This window comes from Passer domesticus, chromosome 1, assembly GCF_036417665.1.
Source record: "Passer domesticus isolate bPasDom1 chromosome 1, bPasDom1.hap1, whole genome shotgun sequence".
In the NCBI taxonomy this organism is placed as follows: domain Eukaryota; kingdom Metazoa; phylum Chordata; class Aves; order Passeriformes; family Passeridae; genus Passer; species Passer domesticus.
In genome coordinates this window covers 144,183,920-144,211,503 of record NC_087474.1, presented here as the reverse complement: position 1 = coordinate 144,211,503, position 27,584 = coordinate 144,183,920, and the positions used below count along the sequence as shown (strand labels likewise).

The window sequence follows — 27,584 nt, the reverse complement described above, 5'->3', positions numbered from 1 at the left end:
AAGGTTTGTATATAATTCCCATCTAGACAGAGGAATGCTGGGGAGACTCTGAGAATTACAGCACAATGACACTGGCTTCCATCCCTGATAAAACAGCATAAAAACATTGGGAGTTATCAAGGAAGGGGATGAACCAGAAAGGAGTGGAGTGATTCCATTTTAATAGGACACAGCTGTGGGGATACATGGTTAAGACTTTCTTTTAAAAAGCTGAAGTAGACCTTAGTATTATTTATAAAATCTCACAGTATGGGAAGTGGGGTCACTTGAGAAAATAATAATGAAACAACTTAAAGACAGATCAAATGGCACTTCTTTGAGCTGTTAATAGATAACCTCCATAAGCTGCTGCCAGGAGTCAAAAACAGCAGCAGTCACTTCAAAAAGTGAAAATATGGACTATCCCTAAACTCAGAGTGGAAGGTGTGGATGAAGGCTGTACCTGCTAGCAGAACAGCACATCTCTTCTGTTTGCAGGGCAGCAGGAGGAGGCGGGCCATAGGGAGCAGCCAAACTTCTGAGTGCTACCTAAGCAGCATATTTTTCTGCCCTCATCAGAGACCGAATATTAGGCTAAAAGAATCCCACTGCTGGCCCAGAATATTTCCAAAGTCCTTATACAGATTTGTACAATTTCAACTATGCAAAGTTTGAATATTAAAAACTGAAAACTAAAGGTTTTCTGAAAATGACTGATAAGTCATGATAAAATAAAGTAAAAATGCTTTTTTTTTTTTTTGCTTTAATTTTGCCGAGTTAACTTTTGGAAGATGATTATTACTTGTCACTAGAAGGTAGTTCACAGGATTGTAACACTGCAGTATTAAAACCATCACCAGTTCCACTCTGTGAAATACTCTTAAATTCCACAATATTCCAATAATGTGTGTTCTATCTCTTGGACAAATTGACCTTCTCTCATTCACAGTCTTTGAATGAAGAACATTTACTGAAGATATTGAATTGCATGTTATTATTGCCATGAGTAGTCTTTCTACTGCTGTTATTAAAAATTAAATAGTCCTCTGCTCTTTTTACACTATTTTTTCATATTTGCATTCTAAATTTATTCATTTTAGTTTTTGAAATTATCTTGATCATTCAGAGACAGCAGAGCCATGTCCGTTTGCTAAGTGGTCCCATCCAACCTGAGGAATATAAAAGGTGAAATTGTATTAAAACACAACTTCTCAGCACATGAAGAAACGTCCTTAAAATTCCTCTTTCTTCTCTTCCTAAACTAAAAGTTCTGTATTACTAGTCATAAATTAGAATTCTAGACCATTAAAAAATGAACAAATAATACCCAAATCCCAATGTTTTTATTCTTATTTAAGTGATGGATTATTGTTTTTAAATGACCTGTTTGTTTGAGTTTTAGCTACACAATAGGGCAAAGTGGTCTTAACTTCAACTTTGTTATCTATTTAGATAGTTAGATACCAACATTCCATTATTTTTCAGTTTAGTCTTATAACCACTCTGAAGAAAAAAGAAAAACTTTTTAAAAGTTGTTGTGGGGTTTTTTTTGGTTTTATGGGGGTTTTCTTTAGGGTTTTTTTGTACAGTATTAACGTTGCTAGACCTGGGACGGAGCAGCACTTTTGTCTTCTTCAAAATTGTGACAATGGGTACTAAATGTCTGTGACTGGGACATCTTTTATTCTAAAATAACCACAGGGTCCAAAATGGCAGCATTTCATTACTCATTTTAAGCATATTTGTCAGGAGTATAACACTACACATTAGGTAATTGCAGTGGTCTGAAGTTTACTAACATCCAGACAGACCCTGAAAACTTGATCTGTGTGTGCTGGAGACAGCAGCTGACCATGAGCCAGGTGTGCCCAGGTGGCCAGGAAGGTCAGTGACACCTGGCCTGTGTCAGCAATGGTGTGGCCAGCAGGACCAGGGCTGGGGTTGTCGCTCTGTACTGGGCTCTGGTGAGGCCACACCTTGAGTGCTGTGTTGAGTTCTGGGTCCCCCACCATAAGAAAGACATTGAGGAGAAGAGCAACGGAGCTGGTAAGGGTCTGGAGCAGCTGAAGGAGTTAGGGTTGTTTAACTTGGAGAAAAAAAGTCTTAAGGGGACCTTATCACTCTATTATTCCCTGAAAGGAGAGTGCAGTCAGGGTCACTCTCTTCTCCAAAGTATCAAGCAAAAGGACAAAAGAAAATGGCCTCAAGAAAAGGGGAGGTTTACACTGGATTTTAGGAACCTTTCTTCATTGAAAGGGTTGGAACATGCTGTCTAGGAAAGTGGTTGAATTACCATGCCTAAAGGTAATCAAAAACTTGTGTAGGTTTGGCAGTAGAAACATCATTTAGTGGTGGGCCTGGTGCTGACGGGTTAATGGTTGGACTCAATAATATAAGATATAATAATATCTTAATTTTCCAAATTAAAATATTCTATAATTCCATGATTCTTCTTTGTTAGAGTAGTCTGCTTGAAAATCAGACTTGAAAATTGAAAATTCCTGTAATCATCAGTATCATAGGTTACCTTAAGAAGGTTTGGAAGAGTTGCTTTTCATTAGATCATTGCCCCCAGTTGTGTTCAAAGTCCCAGGTAAAACTTCCAAGGTGCTGGTAATGGAGTTTCTTTTATTCCAGGTAAAACTTCCAAGGTGCTGGTAATGGGGTTTTTTTTATTCCATCTAAAAGTTAGATCAGTTATATACATCTCAAAAATGTCTGAAGGAAAAGTAAAGATGTCTGAAGGAAGAAGAATACCAAGGAATTTCTTTTCAGACTGTAAGCATGCTCTACCTTCTTGAAGTCAAAAGTAGATTTCAAGGCCTGTGAAAGCCCTCTATCTAACATACAGAGAGAAGTGGACAATGCATAATGCACAGTGAGTAATTTATTGCAGAAATAAACTATATTTTTTGAGCCAGAAACAAATAAAAATATTATTTTATTCTTTAGCCAAAAATATAAAAAATCATATCTAATAAAGAAATATTTATTTCTTAGAGTATGCAGATTTTCTTTTCTCTTTATATCTGTATTTATTCATCTTTGTTGTTGGTTATCCATTTGTCAGTTCTGGAAAACTAGGTTGGATGGAAACTGCAACAGCTGATATATTGCTTCAACTGAAAGGCTTAATTTTATCGAAAACAGACAGGCTCAATCTTTTTATAAGATTTTCAAGCAATGTGATTTAATTCAAAACATACAGATAAAGGATCTATCTAAATTAACTTAGGCCACATATTAGATTGGACACTTAAGTCACATAAGTAAATCAGTATAGATCATTCCTATCTAAATTACTGTAGCTTCAGTGAAATCAATCAAGTGAATACAAATAGTCCAGTTTGACAGTAGTGTCTGTACTTGCCACAGCCAGCATATTTCAAAATTAAAGTTATGCTTTCAGAGTGGACAGTAGCAGTAAATGCACTCTCTTTTGTTACTGATATTGCTATAAAACACAAAACAAAATAAAGCTTTGATTTAATAGTGAAAAAATGCAGCCCAAAATATAAGTATTGCTTTACTTTTCCTCTCCAAATAACTACTTTAACAAAATATGTGCCTGAGTTGTTTGAAGAGTTTTCACAACATTTACTGGATGCAGGAAGAGAATCTACCCATCTTGCAAAGCAGTCCCCAGATTTAGAACCCTTTCCACTCCTCAGACTTGTGGTAGGGAGGACAGAGGCTGCAATAAAATGCATTTATTCTGGAGTCCTGGCTCTGAAGAATGTGACCAATAATAAGAGACAAGTTCTTGGCCTTTTTTCTAATCATTAGGTAAATTAAAGAGAAAGAGATTTAAAGATAGGCTGAATTATTCAAAGAAAAAGTGTGAATTTGGGTGCCAAGATAGCTGCTTGCTCAGCAAATATGGCTGAGCAGGGATAGGGATCTGGAGTGCTGTGTCCTGTTCTGGACTCCTCAGTATAAAAGGTGCATGGAGTTCCTGGTGCGGGTCCGGTGGAGGAAACTAAGATTGTGAAGGGACTGGAGCACCTCTCTTACACAGACAGGCTGAGGGAGCTGGACCTGCTCAGCCTAGAGAAGAGGTGACTGAGAGGGAACTTCATCACTATCAGTATTTGAAGGAAGGGTGTCAGAGGATGGATCAGGCTCCTCTTGGTGGTGCCAAGCAATCGAACAAGAGGCAATGGGCAGAAACTGAGGCACAGGAAGCTCCTGAACATGAGTAAGAACTTCTTTACTATGCAGTGACCATGCACTGGAACAAGTTCTCCAGAGAGGGTGTGGAGTCTCCCTCACTGGAGATAATCAAAAACCATCTGGACACAATCCTGGGCAGCGTGCTCTGGGATGCACAGGGAGGTTGAACAAGATGACCTACTGTGGACCCTTCCAACCTTACCCATTCTGTGATTCCAAGAACTTCAAAAAGATGGAGAGTGAAGGAATAAAAGGATATAATACAGATGATGACCCCGGTGATAGGCCTGGTGCAAGCTTTGGAATGCAAGGAATAGAAGTGAGGGGGAAAATAAATAATTACTTGGTTTAGTCTTGACTAGAGAGAAAATATCAACACAGAGAGGTCTTAGAAAGTCTGTTCTCTCAAGTGATTTAATTTTAAGTATCTGACTAAGTAGCAGCTTGGGAAGGGGTAGAAGATGAGATAAAAATGTGTTTTGTATTTTTGCCATACTATATAGAACTTGTTTATTTCACTCACCATAATCCAGGAGCAAGGCACAGTATTCAATAAATTACCTTTCCTCAGGTAAAAATTGAGGTGGCTATTGCCACCTAGTAATCTGACTCTTGTTGCAGACCCTAGAAATTAAAACAACAAAAATATAAATCCATATTTGAACTGATATAGCTCTGAAATCTGTCCATTTGTCTGAAGATTTCCAGTGGACTTCTTTCTCAGTGAGACAAGATAGCCCCAAGTACGTACTGCATCAGAGCTAAGGACAAACATGCTGTGATTGCAGGAACAAAAGATATTAACAGATCTTGTTTTTGGCCTGAGGACTGAGAGGGATTGAAGACTAAAGAGTTACAAAGATCTGCTTGTTTCCCGTAGTCAGCCTGAGAGCAGGAACAGAAGAACTGAACAAAGAGACCTGTATGAAATTGAAAGCTTTAGAAAGGAAACAGAAATTATAAACAGAAAATGAGGTTAAATAAGAAAAGGAGTAAACAGGAGAGTGGGAAAAGTTTAATTTAAACAAAAAAAAACCCCATATCTATATCTATATCTATATCTATATCTATATCTATATCTATATCTATATATATATATAGGGCCATTTACAGTAGATGCCTCAGAAAAACCTTTAATTTGAGGTGAGTCATCAGAATTTGCTGAAAATCAAATATTTTACTACAGTGCAAACAAAGACTATAAACTGAGCAGTTACTTCAGATTTTTTTTAACAGATTAGGTAAGTATCAAACAATCTTAATATATTTAGGGTTTGGATTTTGGTTTCTTTGGGTTTTTTTAATGGAATTGGGCACAAGTGGAGGTTGTATAAGTTGTCAGCTGTCAGCACAGTGATTCAACAGAAATAATAGTTTTTCTTTTTAATTGGGAGACTGAGCTTTCTCTATTTTTCTGATGCTATTTCACTCATGTATTGACTGGCGTGGCAGTATTTGGAATAAACTGTATAAAGTAAATGAGCCCCATAACCTTGTCAAAATGAATGAAAATTGTAACAGCCTCTTTAGAGGCAGAGGATGGATCCTGAGGTCTGGGTTCAGACTATCTATTTGCTGTACACTGCTAAAGTGGGGAGAAAGGGGAAATGCCAAGGACAATTTGGATCTGATGTGATGCTGGGACTCTCCAACTTGACACTGTCTCCAGGTAGTCCTGAATCAGTTAGACTCGATTTAGCCTCCTCAAATGTTACGTTGAAACCCTGGAATATGTGAAAATTCTACTTTTTTAGAGACAAAAATAGTGCTAATTTCAGCAGAGCAAATTTTTCCTATGCTTGAAGATTTTACATATATATGTAACACCAGCATATGTGTGTATATATATATATATATATATGCACCAGCATATATATATATTACCTGCCTTTGTCATGTTTGAATGCATATTACCTCTCAATGTGAGATTTTTTAGCAATTTAAATGTTCACAAGGTAAAAGAGGAGTTGAGGGACAGGAGTTCTTGATTCTCATTAATATAAACTTGAACATATATTTGATTTCCTGGATATTGAAAAAAGATTGTCAAATATTTGTAAAAGTTAATGAGATGTGGAGAGGCCAAACACTCTAATCTGCCATGCTGACACTGCACTAATTAGATTTAGAAAAATTGCTGCAAAATTAAAATACTTTGTGAAGAATACATTTTAAATAGGACCAGACTTGTCACAGATTTCAGTTCATGTCCATTTACACAGATTCAGAAATCTCTTGTCCTCATTACTGTAAAATCTATATTGAGCTGATAAATAGAATTGTTTAAAGAGACATGTAAACAGAGTTTTCCAGAAGAAACATCAGTTATCACAGGCAGCATAACAAAGTGGGACTTAGAACCACAAGGTTAAAAACTAGCTGAAAGCGATTACACTATGACTTATTCTATATGTCCAATACTGTGTATATATATATATATATATATATATATATACACACAGTGTACTAAAATAAGCATAAGGCATATATATTTTAACATAATATTCTACACAACATTTTACATATTAAGTTATCTTACGTTTCAATATTAAGTTATCTTAGAAAAAATGTCTTGCTATGTCATATTCTATGTTTCTTTATGACTGTTGCTTACTCAGTTTTATACTGGAAACACATAAAATCTTCAAGATTTATAAGTGTCGTGGTTTGGCCCGGAAGTGAGTTTCTGGAAAAGTCGTGGTCAAACCAATCAGTGGCCAGATTTGAAACTGGCACCTGTGGGTGGCCACTGAGGATTTGGATACACCTCTGAGAACACACAGGGGTTAAAAGGAGAGCACTCTGAGAGAAACTTCCTCTTTGGAATCCGGCATCGGTGAGTGGAGTCTGAACCTCTCCCCTGCCCAGCTGCGTCTGGGTGGGGCAGGGGGAGGCCATGCGGCCTGTGGGGAGAGAGGCCGGAGACCTGAAAGGTGCAGGGGTGGAAGAGACCTGGGATGTTTGGGCAGCCCCCCCCGGAGAGAGCGATAGAGACTGTGCTGGCAGCACGGCCGGCCAGAAGCGGGGGATGCAGTGAGAGAAGGTGCCCGGCAGCTGTGGGAGTCCTGGGCAGACAGAATGGAAGATTTTAACCCCTTGGTAGAATAATGGAAACCTTACAAATACTGATCCTCCTGAATCAGAATGAGGAGAGAGACATGATGGACTGACAAAATGGGCAAGTGTGAGGAAAGTTGGAAGAGGTGAGAAGAATCCTAGGTGGGAAGAGATGATGGAGTGGCCTTGGGCTGGACTCTTTCTTGTATAGCCATGGACAGACCCGTGTTTTTTCCCTGTGACCCAGAGACTGTATTTAGGGGGAGGCAATACCTTGGAGTCAAGAGTGAAGCAGCGGCGTGAATAGAGATGGCTGAGAAGGGTGTGAGATGCCCTCTGTCTCCATGGAGAGGAAGATCTCTGTTCAGGAGGCCCCTCGGCCCCAGGGGGGACTGGTGTCCCAAAGTTGAGAGGTGAAGCAGTGGCAAGAACAGAGATGGGTGAGAAGGGTGTGGGATGCCCTCTGTCTTCAGAGAGGGTTTGAGATCTCTGTTCATGAGGACCCTCGGCCCCAGGGGGTGAAATCTGGGGGTGTCCCAAAGTTGAGACACTGCTGCTTTTGGAACAGGGTAGAGCATCTTTAAACGGGGAACCCTAAAAGCAGTCCTGGCCCGTGTCCAGTGGTGAGAGCACTGGACATGGGGGGGAGAAGTCACGAGGGCCGATGTTCTCTGTGCGGGGCCATGGGTGACACGGAAGCACAGGAGGTTTCTATTGTATTTCTGGGGGAAGCCTGTGGTGCAAGGGGAGACTCATCTCTCCCTGATGGATTTGAGGGTTGATTATTTGAGGGGTGATGATGGACTGAAAGTTGATTATGTGAGAGATTGGTGACAGGGTGAAAATCTGTGATGTTATTTCATTCTGTGGAGAAAATGGAGGGGGTAGGAGGAATGTATTTGGAGGGTCTTCATGCTTAGCTTTGTGTGTGTTCCTTTTTAGATGTTGTAATTAATAAAGTGTTGTGTTTTTCCCTCCATCCCCAAGTGGGAGCCTGCTTTGTTCTGTTTCTGGGTCACATCTCACAGTAACCATTTTGGAAATACACCCTTTCATGGGGGCCCTGGCATTGTGCCAGGGTCAAACCATGACAATAAGATAAAATATTATACAGTGTTAAACAGAACAGAGCAGGAGGGAAACCCATCTCTTTTTTTTTTTTTTTTCTATTTAATACTGAGTATAATAATAGCTTTTATTGCTATCATGATTTTGCTCCAAGAATTTAAAACATTGCTGTTGACATGGAGTTGTTGGTTTTTGGTGGGGTTTTTTTGGGTTTGTTTTTTTCGGTTTTGTTTTTTTGTTGGTTTTTTGTTGTTGTTGTTGTTGTTTTGGTTTTTTTTTAATAGACCGAAGTCCAAAAAACCCTGGGTAATATCACAGAGGTTATTCAAAATGCAGTATATGCATTACAGTTACATTGCATAGAGGACAATTCTGTGTAACTTGATAAGTGTCCCTGTATATAAAATTCACAGGTCCTCAGCTCACACTCTGACTGCAATGGCATCAAAAACAACAGTGCTTATGTCAGCTGAAAATATTCTGTGTCCCATCATTTGCACTGCAGTGTGTATGTCTCATAGATGAGGATTATTCTTCCTATGTTTTTTTGGTTTTTTTACAACAGATCCAAACCTCTAGACTCCAAACATAAATTCTGGGCTAGTTAAATCTCAGCTCAACATTTGAGTGTACTTACAGGTGATCCATATATTTGTGCAGCACTGAAAGGTCAAAGAATTTATGGATATACAACTGTTGCCAAAAGGGCTTTGAGAGCAGACATTAGTTCAGGTGAGGTTATAATATGATTTTTCTTGCTCCCAGGAAATTTACTTATTAAAGTGAATATTGACTGTTCATCTTTGCTCACAGCCCACAGCAATGTCAACTAAAGAAGCCAAGTGATCAAAAATGTATTCTGAGCCTGGCAAAAACAGCAAACATGAAATAAAGCCTTGTTTTGCAACAAACTTAAAGTGCCTATAGCCTATATCAGAGCATGGAATTCTGATTTTCACAATTTTAGCAATGAAAGAAGTGTGTGAGTCTATAGAGGTTGAGAAGAATAATTTTTTGCTTCTCACACCAGCTGCAGCAGCAGGAGTGCACTCTTTCTCCTGCAGCAGGAGTTACCCATGTTCATCAAAGACATTCCTTTTTACTTTGTATCCACTTTCTGATTTCTCTCTCATCAAAGAAATTATGAAGTGTGTAGTATTAATGGCAATTCTTTCAAAATATGTTATTTATAGTCATACCTGAAATTTCATCTGCATGGCACCTTTGGTTCAATTCTTTATTTCTGGTCACAAACTTCAGGAAGATAGCAGATGAGAAAGGGCATGTGAAACAACTTTTATGGGAGTATAAACTGGGCAGTCATTTGTTCTTTAATTCCTCCTCACTTGGGGACAATAAAGCACAGAGGAAAAAAGGCTAGCAGTCAGCAGCTCCAGTAGTATCTCAGTGTGATACCCTGCCATAGCCTCATGGTCGAGACTGACATATCTTTTGTCTAATGGGTCACAGTATAACAACTCCCTATATCTGCCCATAATCACAGTATAGTGGTTTCTTAAATTTTAAAGTTAGCAGAAGGGGAATAGATAAACATGTAAATAATTACTCCTAAATTAATTTTCCTCTTCCGAAAATTAAACCTGGATGAAAACTTACAATATTGTTCAAAATTCACCAGGAAACATTCTAGCCTTGTGATGCCCTCAGACAGCTAGTGGGTTTCTGCAGGGCTCCACCCTAGGCCCTGTGCTCTTCAACATCTTCAAAAATTACTTGGACACAGGACTGGAAGGGACATTGAGCAGGTTGACAGACAATACAAAACTGGGAGGAGCTGTTGACTTCCTCAAAGTCGGGGGGCCCTGCAGGGAGACGAGACAAATGAGAGGGCTTGGTACCTAAAGGGAGACTATAAGAAAGGTGGAGAGAGACATTTTACAAGAGCATATAGTGACAGAACAATGGGTAATTGCTTCAGAATGAAAGAGCACAGGTTTAGATTAGATATTAATAAGAAAGTCTTGACTGTGAGGGTGTTGAGGCACTGGAACAGGTTGTACAGGGAAGTTGTGGCTGCCCCATCCCTGGAACTGCTCAAGGCCAGGTTGGATGGGGCTTTGAGCAAACTAGTTTAGTGGAAGGGGTCCCTACCCATGTCAGGGGGTTGGAAGTAGATAAACGTTAAGGTCTCTTCCAACTCAAACCATTCCATAATTCTATGAAAATTTCAATCCATCTGTATATTTATGACAACAAAACTCTTCCAATAAAAACTTTTTTAACCAATACTAGCAGGTACACAAATAAAGAGAACTGTAACAAATAAAAAGAAAGTGACATGAAATTGCTATTCCTGCTCAACTGTTTTTGTCTTCCTTTTGTTTCAATATGAAAAATCATTATCTCTTTAAGGCAAAACTGAAACTGTTTGTAACCATAGCAGCTACATTTAGTCACAAGTAAAATAAATTTAAATGTGAAGGCTTGACATATGATGTGCAAATCCTTAATCCATCTGTGAGAAGAAAGCCACAAATACCTGTCCTCTCCGTTGCACCCTCCTTCCTACTGTATGGCCAAAATGAGGCACCCAAATTCAGAGCAGCTGTCATTTAAAAGGAGGCATCCTTCAGGTTACTTGCCCTTGACACCCACAGCTGTTTTGAACTTGACAAAGAGTTTTTTCTCCTTCTTTAGATTATAATGAACAGTATCTGGAGACTAATGGCAGAATGTGTAAGTATTCCCTTGTAAAAAAAAGTTTATAATTCAGATTTTATATAAAAATTACCTTCATGTCATGGAGTCAAGTTCATGAATCACAAGAGCAAATAATTAAAATAGTCTTTTCCTTTAGACTTCTACTCCACAACTTTTTTTTTTTCTTTTTGTATTTTCCTCCTTTTAAATCTTTAAATAATTACCTTTTTTCTGATTTTTTTTTCCAACAATGACTGCAGTTTTCTATACCTTTATTAGTATTTCCTTAGTCCATGTGACTGACCTGGTATAAGAAATAAGATGCAAGAGAAAGAAATATCAGAAATCCTGGGACCCTTACTGGGTCCTCCTTGCATGTCTAATATGTTCTCCACCCTATTTCTGGTCTCTTCAGCATTTCTTCAAGCTCTGATTATATTTTTAGCTTGTTTTTTCATTACAATAATATGTGTTCTTGATCTCCCCCACTGTGTAGTCCCACTCCAAAAGGTGCAGAGAACATGCAGCTGTGCAGCTGCTTGTGGTGAAAAAGAAACAGCAAAAGTTAGAGCTTCTGCAAAAACTCACAAAGTAAATTACTCACTTGGCATGGAAATTCATATGTTGGTCCCATCTGGTATAAGCACTCAGCAGTGTATTTTGAGTAAGGGGTAGAATGATGAGAGGGGAAGGAAGGGGAAGGGGAAGGGGAAGGGGAAGGGGAAGGGGAAGGGGAAGGGGAAGGGGAAGGGGAAGGGGAAGGGGAAGGGGAAGAGGAAGGGGAAGGGGAAGGGAAGGGAAGGGAATCACTAGTCCTGGCTTCAGTATTGGTGCAGCTAATGGAGTTCCCAGAGTCCTGAGGCCAATGCCCAGGCTTCATGGGGGGTACCTTTTTATAAATAAGTTTTTTTCTGTCCTGGAATTAAGTTTCTATGCAAATCAGTTATCATGTGCAGCTTGTTCTTCTAAATGATTCTGGAAATGGGTTGGGGACTTTGGGAGTGTTTGGTGGTCTTGACCACCACTTACTGGGTCCTTCTTTGGTCAACAGTCCATGCCTGCTTCTTGACCTCAGTCCTGCCTTTGCACTTTACTTTTTTGTACTTATCTCCAGAAGCCAGAGCAAGGATATCTGTCCCAGCAAGGATAGCTGTCCTATCTCTGCATGGTCCCCTTCTCCAACTACATCCTGTTCTTTTTCACAGCATTTTATTACCATCAATTCTTGTGTTATTACCAACAATCCTTGATTGGCTCCACATCTATCTGGCAGTCAGTGTTTGAGACAGACATATTAACCTTTACCCTCTGGACTTCTCCACCCACTTGCACAATTTTCCCAGCTCCATTTATATCTCACACTTGCTGTTCTTCAGACACGTCACAAAATTAGTCTCTGGCACCCCAGTGCCTTCTTCCCAGAGGATCATTTTATTATACCAGGCATTCTCCAGTTCACTTCAGCTCTCTGTGTGGCTCAGAAGTTCTTATCAGGAAAGTCTCAAGGGAAAGACGTCTCAGGCAGAAAGAAGAAAGTCCCTCTAAAACCTTCGGCTTTGAAAACAAGAATTTGTTTTCAAACTAGTTTATGTTTTCCTCCACTAAACTAACTATAGGAAACCATAATTTGCTAGAGTGTGAATACATACGTTTTTCTTCTTCTGCTAAACCCTCATTCACATTTAAGTACCAATGAAAGACAACTAGCTGTGGCTGGGAGCACTTACCCTGAAAGAGGTCACCACAATGTGGGAAGCCACGTTTCATCAGCCTCACCTTCTAAGCAGCAGACCTGTGTGATTAGAGGGATGCTCTAAGTCTGGGAAAAGTGCTTCATATGATTGCCACAGTCTACCAATTCAAAATTTCCTGATGATGTTCATGCTTCAGATAGTGTTCTGTACAGAGAATTATGCATTATCTTTGCCCATAGGCAAGGTGCTACAGTCTTACCCTGGAAAGGGTAGAATTTGTGCTATTGGCAACAAAAGTCAACCCCATTCACATGGAAATAAAATCTTTCTTCTCTCCCTGAAATTTTATTTTTAGTTTTGGAGTCCACTGAGCTGTGCAAGCTCATATAGCTCTTATCCATTTCAGCAGTAATGGAAGGAATATTCCACAATATACTTATTCAAAGAGGGATCAACCAAGTATTAGCATACTAAAAATTGTACTAATGCTTCTTGACTGCAAACATCATTTAATGCCTTTGTGGGATAGACCTAAACTGCTACAATGAGTAGCTGAGCAATAAAACCCCTATGGCATTTACCTTCTAGTATGTGTCACTTCCCATGAAGCCTGAAGCTTCATCTTTTTCTGGTCCAGTTGCACATCAACAGAAGAGAAAATGTTACAGTTTTGGACACACATGGGTAAACTATGTATTTCATCCTCAATCAGTTAAACAGGAATAGCATGAAATTTGAGAGTGGTGACGTACAAGGCAAAGCAGGTAGAAAGGGTGCACAACTTTCAGAGACATAAATAGGTTAGAATTGGAAAAGGTCACTATACACCTGTATGAAGAATTATCTTAGGTATCATATTTTCTAGATTTGCAATTATTCTGCAAAATATATGGTCTATCTCAAAATATTCTTTAAATAGTTTTAACTGGGGTGAAGAAATGTGAGTTTTCTCTGAAACCTTAGGTTGTTAAAAGAGAGACCTGGAATAGGGCAATATAAATGAGCCTAAATTCCCTGGTTTTATATGAATTTCCAAATCATAAAAGTGGATCTAGTATACAAAAAAAAGCATGGGTTATAATAAGGCACCATTCATTAAAGTATTACATTAGGCACTGTATCTATTCATGTAGATGATTAGATTCAGGTGACATTGAAAATACAATATTTCACTGGATTATAGTTTTCTCTTAATAAGTGAGTTTGGATTTTAGATTAATTTTGCTTCTGCCTCTTTCCTTCTGTGTTTCTTCATATCAGAGCAATCACTTGTAAACTATTAATCTTGCCTTTGAATAAAAGCCAGATATCCAAGTGACAGTGATGAAACATTAATTTTAAAATGCTCAAGTGGAACATTGTACCTTTGCATTTTACTTCACACTAATAAGCTCAGAATGAGACAAATTCTGCAGCTTCAGAGTGCTGCTTGAGAGCAGTAAGTAGCTCATTCCCACAACAAACAGTCAAGCACAGTGGTGCCACAAATGATGCAGTCTTGCCCCAGAGTGACTGGCTGTCTAGCAGTGGGGAGAAGGCAGGAGAAAGCAAGAAAAAAAAACAGGAAGAAAGACAGGAGAAGGGGGGAATCAGACAGGAGTTTAGGCAGGCCAGAGGATCCAAAACTATTCATATTTTAGAAGCAGAAGGCTAGGAGGATTTTCCAGATCCTCAGGCCCAGGAGGAAAGTAGTAGAACCTAGTTGTAGCAGAATGCTGTCCCTGAAGTGGGGGTAAAACAGATCAAACTCTTTGCAAAACTATCAATGATGAGTAGAGAAGGGGGTATCATGCTGGTTTTGGTGAAGAATGCTGAAACCAGCTTGACTCATCAGTCTGGAAATGAAACTTCTTTCCAGTAGTGAGGTGAAGACGTGGCAGACCTGATAAGGTACCTGATAACAGAAGCAACAAGTTACACTATACCACTACTAACTTATCTAAAGGTGCTGAGCTGACACAGCTGGCCTGGAGACATATGAATGACAGTCTTTCACTTTATAAAAGCCCAGTCCCACTTTTTAACAGCATTCTTCCAACATATCCTTTCTTGGAGAATTTGTGTATATTCCTCCCTTGAGTGTAGACGTCCTTCAGGGTTATTTGTTACTCCTCAAGGCAGAACAAAGGAGATTTGCCCAAGGTAGTTTCTGAATAAGATCAATCTCTACCTATTGTTTTTGCTAGCTTTAATATAATTGTTTCAATATTGCTTCAGAAATAGTGCACTATACCGTAGTAGCTAGTTACAGCTACCTATACTGTGTAGTAAATAATTCTGATTAAGATCTTTTAGTTCAATCATTGTCATAATAAATAATTTCCTTTTATAGAAATTTATTTTGTTTGCCGTCCTTAATCATGCAGGACAAACTTCTATAAAGATTCAGTCACATCTATATAATCTTTTACACGAAAACCATTGGCAGTCTGGGGCTGTGATCCTGCACCTTGTGACTCAACAGGAGGGCTTCTCTAATAAACTTTGTCTGAAGCCCCATTCTGACACCCAGTCATCCAGACAGTACCCATGCTGCTTAGCAGCTTGCTCCACTGCATTGCAGAGCTGTACAGTGAATTTGAAATATATCTTCCCCTGGGGAACAAGAAAAATTTGTGGCTTTACTGCTCTATTTTTCTAAATTTTCTTTGTATGTTACTAAAATGAAAACATAAGCTTTAAGATGCCATTATATAACCACTGTTTTTGTATAATAACGTGCCTGTTTTTCTTCCAATACCTGCAGAGGCTAAAAAATTTATGAACTATATTAAAGTGGTCAGCTTCATCATTCAGTATTATGTCTAACTAAAACAGTTATATTCAAATGAGGGATTAATCTGTTGTTTATATGGCAATCTGAATTTCTAAGATACAGTGTGTTTTTAGGGAATTCATTTACTTCTGAATCTGAGCTTATTGTTTAAGTTCATAATGCTCTTTTTATTTTGTTTTAATTGTTGGGGTTTTTCTTATAAAATTCTGTTTTTCAAATTTTCATAGGATCAACAGTCCTCAGCTTAAAGAAAAACATACTAAAAATAAACAGCCTAAAAGCAAAAATACAAATTTGGATATTTTTCTTTCTTTCTTTTCAGTCTTAGAAAGCTAATCACTCCTTCTGTTTTGCAACACAGCAATCAACCTATAATAGCAATATTCCCACTTGAAAAATCAGATGAGGCAGAGTACATGTGATTAGCTTGCCTGAATGTCAGCACAACACTGAGATGCCCTAAACTCTCCAATTCTTGCACCAGGCAAGCAAACACCTGCAGATAATAAGCCTTGTTGTACAGCAGTATTTTTAGGGCATGCACATGATCTTAGGGAACCTTTGACAGCATTAGACTCCTTTACATGGAAATGCACCAAGTTAAGGACACATCCAACTCAAAGATTGTAGCATCTAGAAATCATTTGGAAATTCAAGTCAGAGCTGGATGCTGCTGCCTGGATATGAAGAAGCGAAGCAAGTGTGATGCCAATGACTGTCCTAGAAGTTGTGTTTTCACTCGTTCTCATGACAGTAGCAACAAAAAAACCACAAACCAAAACAAAGCACAAACCTGATTTAAAAAATTAAAAGTAAATACTCTCTATTTAATTTCCATGTGAGAAAGGAAGAATTATGATATATTTTTGCAGGTAGGGGTCAACTATCTCTCTCGCCAGGACATGTCTCAGTTTGTGAATGTCAGCCACAATTTTAAGAACTTGCTTCCAGCTTAATTAGAATAAATTTTTGGGCTCCTACTCATATAAATTTAACACAAGAAAATCAGTTTAAAAACAAAAAGCAGGTCTTTTTAAAAATATGTGCATAGAGAACATCACATTTGAATATTCATTGACAAAGTTTTATGTGTCAGCCTTAGTGTCACAGATTTAATATAACACAATTGAAAATTAGCAGTAAAATAAATAAACCAAATTACTTAGATGGAAAGAATTTACACTGTTAATACTTTATGCAGTCTCTTATTAAAAAACGTATATAACAATGATTAAAAAACGTGGCTTCGGGCAAATAAGTAAAAATTTTGTGCTGACAGTGAAAGTTCAGTTTACATTGAAAGAAATTCGTTCATATTTTTTGTAATGAGGAATACTAATAAGTCTTTCTTCTCTGAGTTTCATGCACAAAAATAACCCTACGAGTCAATCAGAAAGTAAACTTTTTCTCATGCATTTTTCTTAGTATATTGTTCAGCATTAAAACTGTGAAAGGGATTGACTGGGTAAATTTTTGACCTTGTAGAAGCCTGAGCAGGAAGGAGATAATGCATTGCTTTGCCTCAAGCACCAATGACCATTCAAGCAGGGAAGTCAGAACAGCATTTCCCTGGAATGGAATGCTGCATATGAAGGTATGGCAGCACTTTCTGGAACCAATTTACCTGTTCAGGACCATGAGAACAGCACAGTACACAGCACAAGCACAAAAGTGGGGTCAAGGAGCAGGCAAGACCAAAATAAGCAGAAAGAGACCACAACAGGACCCTCAAAGCTCCTCAGCCACTTCCAGAAAGGACAAGAAGAACGGACTGCACATGATAATTCATTTAAAAAGCAATAAACTTAATCCCTGGGTGGAAAACTTACCTAAAAAAGGTATTTCCACAAGGCCTGCATGGTGGCCCCAGTACCCTGGACACCCTCTCAGCTGGATCAATGCTGCACACAGCACTGGGGATCCCCTTTCCTCTCCTACTTCATCTCCCTTTCATTTTTCTTTCTTCCTTCTTTATTTTTATTCTTTGATTATGATGATCATGATCATGATCTTAATGATGATAAGATAGAAGCAAAATATATACCAATTTCCATGGCTTTTGCAATTCTCTTTCCACCATGGGCATCTACGTATCTTGGTGCTCCATTCCTCCCCTCACCAGCATTTTGAAAATTGTGCTTTGCACAGTGCAGATCTTGGTAGAAACAATTGTTCTGGCTTCTGTAGAACATACTGGCTTCTTGTTTATTAATCTTCATGTTTGTTATATCCTAAAAAGGGCCATGAAAATCTGGAAATTATCTTATTTTGTTCTTAATTTACAGGCTTTTCTCTTCCTTCAGCAGCAGAAAGCATTCGTGTTTGAAGACGTCATGGGAGGGGCACACAAAGCACTGACACACGAGAAATATTTATGGAGGTCATCAATTGTTCAGATATTCCAAATATTGCTGTCTCTGACTTCAACATGTCTTAATTCAACATCAACTTATCCTCTCTCGTCACATCTGAACACAGAGGATCTTTTTTGTAAATTTTGGAATGGCTCCATTTGGATAACCACAAATCTTTTGTCTGCTTTTAGATTCAATATGAAACATCTACCTGTCAGTGAGTATCAGAACATGTGCTATGGAAATGTCAAATTAATTAATTAAATGCCACACTATGGGTGCAATAAAGTTGTATGTGCTTTATGTAAATAACAACCCCTAGGAATTTACAGCTGCTAAATTAGCTATAACCCTTACTTGAATTATATAGCTCCAAACTTCAGGTTTTAATTAAGTTTTTCCTTGTGCAATAATTTTCAATATGCTTCTGTTGAAGTCAGTTGAAAAACTGTACAAAGAAAAAATTGTAATTTATGTTGGAAGATTTCAGCCACATAACCCAAACAAAGGCTATTCTCTGGAAAATACAAGGAACTAATCACTTAGCTGGAGTCTTTCAAACAAAGTGGTTTTAAAATGCAAATTCACATACTTGGAGGTGAGGAATACCTACAAAGTTAGCAAGCCTGGAATAAGCAAAGATCTAGAGAGATGTTAGCATCTAAATTAAAAACCATCAGAGTATGGACTTTTGGGATGCTATTCTGACAAAGAGGCTTATTTAAAGCCAAGATTAATACATTGTAATTTGAGACCTTTTGTCTGCATTGCCAAAATGTAAAGTCTATTTCTGTGTCTTTACATAGGTAATGTCAGGGGTCAGGTATCTCTAGAGGGTGATGCAGATATTCAATAAGGTGAGTTACCCACTGAGGCAGTCTGTCTTTCTGTGTAATTACTGAACTCCCAGTTTTGGCACACCAATTTTGTTTCCTAAAATGAGTTGGATAAATCTAAGCCCATGTCTTTGAAAGTGAGTTTCTCCAACAGCTAGAAGATGCATTTTTGCATTCTCTGACCTAAAAGATGCATTTTTGATCTGATATCCTCAAAGTAAGATGGGATGGTTTCAGAAGATGTACCCAGAAGGGAGTTACACATTGGCCATGGACAAGTCAATGAATTCAATACAGAACTGAGGGATATGGTACAGCCTCTAGAATAAAGAGACCGAAGTCTTGGTGACCTCTGAAGCAGTGAAGAATGATCAGGATGCTGAGGATTGGTTAAAATCCTTTGATTGTGTCAGGCAGTACTTCATGCACCAATCCAGCAGTGGTTTCACTGTGGTACTTCAGCAATGTCCTCTCTGCCCCATGCCAATGCAAGTCATATATCACTTCTGAGGAACATTCAAACCTAGAAAACTCAATCTGAAAAGCTGATGGGTTTACAACAGCAAATCTCCTTGAAAACAGGAATTTGGGCTATAAATCTCCTGTGTTAGTCTGACTAGCTCGAATCACAGCTACCTTGTGACTGTGTGGTGAGACACAGGAACTGTGTGACAACACATGGGGCAAGGAGACAAAAGCAGACCTGTTTGCAGGCTATCACCTTTGGGAATACTGCTCTACTGTTGCTAAATTTAATGTAGTGCTCAGAAATCTGATGAAGCTCTCCATCCCATGTAGTTTTTTACATAATTTTTTTATCTTAAACAGGATTTTCTTGGATTTCCAGTCTGATGGATAATAATTTTCTAATTTTTGGATTAGATTATTTTCCTATTTCATGGCTTCTCTATTTATTACCATAAACCCAAGAAGGAAGGGTTAGAGATCAGTCACCCCAAACTTATTCCCACCTTCAAGAGTCCCTCAGTCTTCAACCAGTAATAAACTTCATAGAGTTAGCACATTCAAATTTTTTTTTCCAGGTAAGCTTTCAACATTCAGCTAGAATTATAAGGTCCACCAAAAGATGTGTTGCACAAGGATCCAAGACAAAGAGAAACTAAGGCACATGGCAAAGCAGACTCTACTGAAAATAATTGTTCCCTAACCAGTTAAGTTGGGAAAAAACTCTTGGTCTAAACATCAGTGAGGTCTGACAGCCTTTCAGCTCAGGAAGGAATAAATAGCTTCTGAGGAGAAAGGGTAATGCAGACTCTAAATCTATCTGATGGTGTGATTGCAGGGCTCTGATGGGAGCTCATTTATACAGGCGAGCTGCTCAGTGTAAAAACTCTCTTCATGCTTTAGATGCATCTTGAAATATACGTCACTCACAAAGCCATAGCTCTTTGTCAGAAGGAAATCAGCAGAATTTTTAACTGCTTTGGCTGCTGAAAATTTATTATTGTATTTAGAGTTTACCCAGCTGACAAAGGCAAAAAAAATAGCTTAAACTGTGAATGTTAAGAAGCATCAGATAATTGGGTGTACATCTGTCTGCAAGTCAGTGTTTGAATATGAACTTTTGCACTGTCAAGAAGTCTGCTGCCTGCTAGACAGAATGGGTATTTCCTAGCTGTAAATTCTGATGATGAAAAAAGTGGCATACCCTGAAGTCTCTTAATAGAGATGAGACAGAAGCATCAGATAGGAGGCTGATCAGGCATTGAGCCTGATTTTGAGAAGAATCAAGAAAAAAATATGAAACTTGTGGGTTGAAATAAGATCAGTTTAATTGAATTTAAGTAAAATAAAATGTTATTAAAATAATCATCATTATAATAATTTAAAAAGGAGAGAGAGTTAAAACCCAAGAAAACCAGGGGATGAATAATACAATTGTTTAAAACCTGCTGAGTAGTGCCAAACCTGTTTCAAAACTGCAATTGGCCCCCTTCCAAGTACCTTCTCCAGTTTATATACTGGGCATGATATTCTATGGCATGGGATATTCCATTGGCCAGTTCAGGTAGCCATTCTGTGTTCCCTCTCACATTTGCTTTGTCTCCTCACTATTAAAACACAGGAAACTGTAAAGTCCTTTACTCAGAGTAAAAACTGTTCAGCAACAACCAAAATGTAAGTGTGTTATCAACATTATACTGAATCCAAAACACATCACTGTGGATTTCTCCATTAGGGATCTATTTTCTCATCAGAGGTGGAAGGCAGATCTGCTGGTTGATGCCATCATAATACCTGAATTTTGAATTTGGCCACATTTTTGTCAAACCCTTTGCTATTTGCAAGTCTTGTGTTTCCTAGTAGAGAAGTCCAGTGCAGTGAGGCAGCTGGCCATGAAGCCCCACACAACCCAGCTTGTGTGTAGGAAGAAGGGTGGAATTCTCGATGCATCCATGTGCCACACTATACTTGGAAACCATTCTGACAATGTTCAAAAACCTCAGCTGGGCGTGTCCAACACAGCAACACATCTTGCAGCCTTGAACTCTGCAGTTCTCCAGTTCTACAAGCTTTGATATGCAATGAACTCGTAATATGTGTTTATGGCAACAGTGCTCACCAAGCTTAGGACCATGATAGCAAAGTTGAAATACTTTGCCTTCACTGCATGATCAAACAAATATCTTGAGGAAAAAACAGAGTTATACAGACTATCACACACCTTTAAAGCATATTTCTCACATAATGATAAAGATTGCCTCTAGTATGTTGCTGCTGGAAATGTTCTGCCAGGTTTCTATAGCAACCTTCTGCTATGTAAATTAGTAAGAGTTTTATCACAAGATTTTAGATTGTTGGATTTGGGGAAAAATTTTGGAATAAGAGCTGAAGTGAAAAATAAGCTGGAGAAGCATCTAAAGGGACCAATTAGTAGCTATCCATGGTCCAGTGGCAAATGGATACTAAATGATTTTTTAAACTACATTTTTCAACATTATTCTATTTTCTCCTAACAGACTGTACTGGCAAAGGTGGTGGCATTGAGGCTGAAGAAATTCCCTTTTAGGCCTTATGCCGTTTTAAAATAATCCACTTATATTCTTGAAAGGCAGAAATGCAGAGGTGCAGAATCTATAAACTTAAGGCACCTTAAGAGGCTAAAAGCTAAATGAGCAACCACAGTAGAGAAATATCTAATTCTAAGATTACCTCAAAGTTGTTGAATGCTCTAAACTTTTGAAAAACACTAGAAGGTCATTTTTAACACTGTTCTGCTCAATAAAATAGCAGTGTGACTGCCAGGGGATTCTTTTTCTAATGAGCCACTTCATTTCAAAATGGACCATGAATTTCTGAATTTTCTGAGTCTGATCCAAAGTATATTGAAAGGCACCTGGTGACCTTAGCTGATTTTGTATTAATCCCTAGTATATTTATGCATGATTATTTAGTTTACAGATAGTGATGACCTACTGGTTAGAGATCCCCAGCCTCATTAGTGTTTCTCAGTGAAATTATTAGGTTTACAGACAGAATACAGTAAAACGCCCAATGTTTGGTTTTTTTTTTCAGGAGACTAACAGACCTGTCAAAGAGTAAAGTAAAATGTAGGAGGAAAGCAGCTTTTTCTTTTTCTTTATAAAAGCAATATGTCTGTGATTGCCTGATGGTACTTTCTCATGTTAACTGTTGCTGTTATTGACACCAGGTTATTACACTGCAGTAAAAGGAAAAGAATGTATTGCCCCTTGTGGATGGGTTAGCAGGTGACAGGAGCATCAAGAGCAAAAGGTGAAGTGATTCAGAGGACTATCTGCCTGATAATATGTGTCCATTTGCAAAATATTTGAAAAGTCCTATATTTAGATCATTGGAGGGCACAATATTTTTCCCGATAGAAAACATTTCAGTCAAAAAGGTTGTGCTGAGCTAGCTCTTTCAAAAAAGTCTTTGTTTTGCTAACAAATAGACCCTTTAATGGTAGAATTCAGAGTTTTTTCCAGGAATTAAAAAAAAAAGGAGAAAAGAAAAAAAAAAAAGCATGAGGAAGAGAAAAAAATATGAAACAAGAACCTTTCCAGTAAAAAAAAAAAAATTGAACAAAGAATGTTTTCAATGAGGATTGGAATACATAATATAAGCTTTTATGTCTATATATCCATCTTAATGATGCATGAAAAACCTTTCACATACAGAGTTTTGCATTAGTTATTGATAAATGCTAGGTTGATTCTTTTGGAGAATTTTATGGCAAATGAGTTTGGGGATTTTTTTGTTTGTTTTTCCACTATAGTTATAGAAACTCTGCCTACATTTTTTTTCTTCCTGAAACATAGAATGATTTAGACTATATAACAAAAATAATTGAGATTACAGGTGGAAATGCAAACCCTGATTCAACACAAAATTCACAGTAATTTTTTTTTTAATTTATTTGATTACTGCCTGACTTACACCATAATCTATTTGGTAGAAAAAAATCTTTATGTATTAAAGATATATCCTGTTATTTTAGAGGTCAAAAATGAAGCTGTCACTGACATTTTTATAAAATCAGGGAGATTTCTAGGAAGAGCAAAATTTATATTCCTGATACCTTGCACTAAAAAAGTCATAGTTTTTATTGATAAAGTTGCTGGCAAAACATATTGAGATTTACCCATGCTCCAAATAATATATAAATAGTATTTTCATCTTAAATAAAATAAACCTTTGTGGAAATTTATCTATTAATATTTTCCACTGTTCTCCCTTTTGGAGCTATTTTTTCTTATTTCCTACAGGATCTGAATTTGTGCCATCTGCATATCAATAGTCGAATAAATTCAGAGTTCAATCAGTAAACAGTTAATGTTTTTTTAAATATGGAAGTTAAATTTAATTTTACCTTTTTCATTAAAAATATGATCCAAAAATTACTTTCTTGTTCTCATTAGATAAGAAAGGAAAAGCTTGGATAAGAAAGAATGAAGTGAAACTGCTATCTGGTAAAAAATTGTAATTTTTCAGCCTACTGCTTTGTATACGGGCCTATTGTTGGAACAAAGAAGGGAACAATCTAAAAATAAAAAAGCTTTATAGGGAAAAAGAAAACAATACATTCTTCTTATTTTTAATTAAAGATGTAATAATGAAGGGAGGGACATCTTTTCCTAAACACTTGAATAAGAGGGTAGGACAGAAAATTCAGATGCTTCAAACCTACATTGAAAGACATGACTTAAAGGGTATCCCAGCATGGAGAGCTTTGGAACTACAAATGACAGGGTAGGAAAATGGCAAGAAATTGGGGAGGAGAGGAGGTTGTTGGTATTAGGATCAAAGTTGCTAGACAGTAAGATGAGTGAGAGTCTGGAGGAAGAACTTTGAGATTTATTGTGGTCCTTTAGAAAGTTGCCCGCATAAAAAAGATTAACATCATTCATCAGAAAAATCACATTTCTGAGCGTATCAAAACTAAAATGATGTTTCAATCAGCAACAAATCAAGGATGATAAAATCTGGTGTCATCCTTGTCATTATTGATATCAGATGACATTTGCTAGGTCATAACATTTGACATTGGTTTGGCAGCCTGAATCCGAAACCCAGGTGGTCTGTTTGTCTGAGTTCAGACTAACGATTAATCAATAAGAATCAGGCACCTTTAAGGGCTTCAGTTGCATACTCTGTAACTTCCTGGGTACCCTCCTGGACCTGATAAGTCTTGCAGGTAGAAGCCAACAACTATTTGACATGACTGAGCTCATCAAACTTGTAAAATGCTTCTCTGAGGATTCAGATGATTTTGAAAAGAAATTTTGGTACCTTTCCATGTAGACATGGACAGCTCCAAAGCTTCTAAAACATATGTTTTCTTACATTCATGTAAGCTCCATTGTGCAGTTTGGGTGCTAATCACATGAGATCTCTGCCCTGGGATAGGGTTTAGATTCACTGGATCCCACTTTAATGTCTGAAGTCTCTACATTTTATGTAGACTTTTCCCATTTCCCCACTGCATACTTAATCATCTCAGATCTGTGATAGCTATCCCGAATCTCATTACAAAGTCAGGCAAAGAGAAAATCAAGGCATACCATAATGCTAATTAGCAAAATCAGGCTCTAACTGTATCTGCTTTTCCTTTGCTGTTCAGATATGCAAGTAAGAGATGTCCCAGCTAATTATTTAAAAGCTATGACTTGTTCTATTGCTTAACTCACTCACTGAGCCAAAGCCTCAGTAGAGGCAGAGCTGATGGATACAGCACTAATTCCTGCTGTCACACTTTGAGAATCACTTCCTCTCAGCTTTATGTCCTCCATGTCGCCAGTCATAATTGCCTTTTGCATATGGTCCCATCATCGATTTTGAATTAATGTGGACAGTGGTGCTTTGCAGGGTGGGCTCCTGACATGTGAGTGTCTGCTGCTTATTAGCAGAGGTTCTTATGCAAGATGTGAAGCTCAGAGAGGTCAGTACTATGCTGATTTCATTTAAATATTAAACAATCTATTCGTGTCATACTCTCCTCTGACTGGAAATCAATGGAGCTTTACTGCTCTGAAATGGAAAGGCTATCTTGACAAATCAGGTCTTTTCTGTGTGCAATTCAATTAATACAGTACAATGAATTATACATAGCCAGTGAACAAGATGTTTGACATGGTCATAGAGCTGCAGATGAGATTTGGTAGGTGACCTACAGGCTCAGATCCTCCTCAGTGCATAAAGATCCAGCTCTTATTGTGGATTATGATATCCAGCAGACCTCACAGTTCTCCTTCCATCAAGATGCTGAAAGCTCTCCCTCTGTGTTCATAATTAATATGTTCTATATGTAACAGAATAACTTGCATGATTAACAGCTCCCCTTTTACATACACGACTGCCTAACAACTAAACAAAGCATTTATAATGACAGAAAAAGGGCAAAGCAGATAGCAAGGCATTATTTTCACTCCTTGTTTCAGCTTTGATACAACAGAGATAATTTCCTTAAATAATGATTTTTAAAAAGAACATTATTTGTATTCCAATTAAATGCCCTATACTTTAACAGTTGAACAGAATGCTACCATCCTTGTTTTTATACAATTGAGGAAGAGAATTCTGATTCTGATCCCACTCTGCTAAGTCAAAATCGACTGTACAATAAGAAACAAAGCACAAAGGGCTGAATCTCAAGGTAGAAGTGCCAGAGTGAAGCTGTAAGGCATTAATATTAACCCATGGTTAGATTTTGAACCCTGAAACATAAAAAAAATATCCCAGGATTTACAATGCTTTGTTTATTCACAGGTACTCAAACCAGACAGAATTACCAGCTCAGAATTACTGATTAAGTCTCTCTGCTAACCACCGTCATTCTGAACTTATGGTAACTATTTTTGCATCTTCTTCTGGAATTCTAATTTTATACTTAACAGAAATTATTCAAGACCTGGATAGATATGATGTTAATCCTTCCAATTTTGGTAACAAATGATGCAGGTGATTTTACTATCATCTGTCCAGAGCTCATTGCTTATGTGTGTTTACTCTGGATTTCATATAATTTGTGTAACTTTTGAAATAAACAGATTTATAAAAGAAACAACATGCATATTTCAGATAGGAACATGTTCTATTACCTACGTGATAGATCTCTGGACTTGATGAAGACATTCTTACTGTAGGGGTAATAAACAGTATGGTATTATCTGTATAAATTGGGTGATAGAAGAATAAAATCCCATAACATGTTACTTTTTTTCAGGAAAACAACATTTCTTCTTCTGTATCTCTGAATTCATAATATATGTTATATAATTTGCTACAGAAAATCACTTCTGCAGCAGAAAGCCCAGCTGTGTCCTTATAGGAAATTGTTTCATAGGGGAACAGTGCTCTCCAGTGATCAAAGAAGGGAACTGTTTTAGTCATAAAACAGGTAATTTTGGTCTCCTTTGTTTTCTAGGTTTTACCTTCTTTTTTTCCACATTGATTGGTGAGATTATCTTCTACAGAAATATTCACATTTTCACTTCCAGGATTTTTTTTTTCCCTTTTCTTAACATTTCTTGTGAGGCTAATTGTTTTATACATTTAGTTCTCCTTGAAATTTCCACATCTCCTCACATACTTTTCTGAAAACTTAAAGCATTCCTCTGCTAAATCACATTAGTATTAGCAAAATCTTATTTACAAATCATTTAGTAATCATTTTTGTTCATGAAAATTATAAACCTATGACTAATTAATAATGAAAGTTATTGGAAGTATTCAATTCAAAGTAGTTTGCTTTACATTTTATTGAGAAATAAATTCCTGTAGAATTGTCAGCTAGAGAACTACAGAGAACCTTATGTAAAGTTTTGCTAATTGAATACTCTTAAAGATTAAGGGAAAAGAAAAAAATGATAAATCTTTGTTTTCCTGTTAATCTTGTCTCTTTCTAAGAGCAAAATATTAAAAACATGTTAGAGCTTCACTTTATGTGAAGAACATGAGCTTTATATCAGTACACTTAAGCCAGTAGAGAAAAGGAACAAGACTCATCTTGACATTTTATGCATCCATTAGTCAGATAGCTGGTAAGCTCAGGCTTCTGCTGCACTCAAGAGAGATAAATAGCTACACCATCCCTTTCTAAGGGGTGTGAGAACAACCATCTTCCAGAGATAACTTAGTGACTACAGAATGAACCTGGAGTACTAGTACAAATGTCCATCTGTAGATGATGATGGTGATTAGCTGAGATGAATGTGCATTATGCTGGTAGCTTTGATTCAAGGTACTAGATTCTGGACCAAGAAAATAACCCAAAAATTTAGGAAAAATCCTCACTAAAACCAGAATTCAAAGCCATATTTTGCAGAATGTGTTTTAAACACTGAAATATAATAGATTCATTATTGCACTCTTTTTCAGTTGCCTCTGTTCTCATGCAGACAGTCCTGTCAGTGTGGAAATGCTAAGATGTAGTTTCAAATAATGTCACTACATCACAGCCTCCAGCCAGGTAATTCTTCAGAAACAGTACAACACTGTTCCATGC

The 27,584-nt window shown here is 37.6% G+C and overlaps 2 long non-coding RNA genes across 3 annotated transcripts; one reads left to right on the top strand and one right to left on the bottom strand.

Moving 5' to 3' along the window:
- Positions 1-756: 756 nt before the first annotated feature.
- On the bottom strand, positions 757-6,942 carry LOC135283819 (uncharacterized). The gene is made up of 4 exons (XR_010349438.1): positions 6,767-6,942; positions 4,676-4,776; positions 2,507-2,660; positions 757-1,148 (listed from the first exon to the last, which is right to left on the bottom strand). It is a non-coding gene; the product is annotated as an uncharacterized LOC135283819 (long non-coding RNA).
- Positions 6,856-27,584, top strand: LOC135283810 (uncharacterized). Of its 2 annotated transcripts, none has more exons than XR_010349437.1 (7): positions 6,856-6,988; positions 17,694-17,979; positions 18,569-18,619; positions 22,272-22,354; positions 25,847-25,925; positions 26,367-26,477; positions 27,458-27,584. It is a non-coding gene; the product is annotated as an uncharacterized LOC135283810 (long non-coding RNA). The 2 variants fall into 2 exon arrangements; XR_010349436.1 differs by having other exon boundaries at positions 26,304-26,477.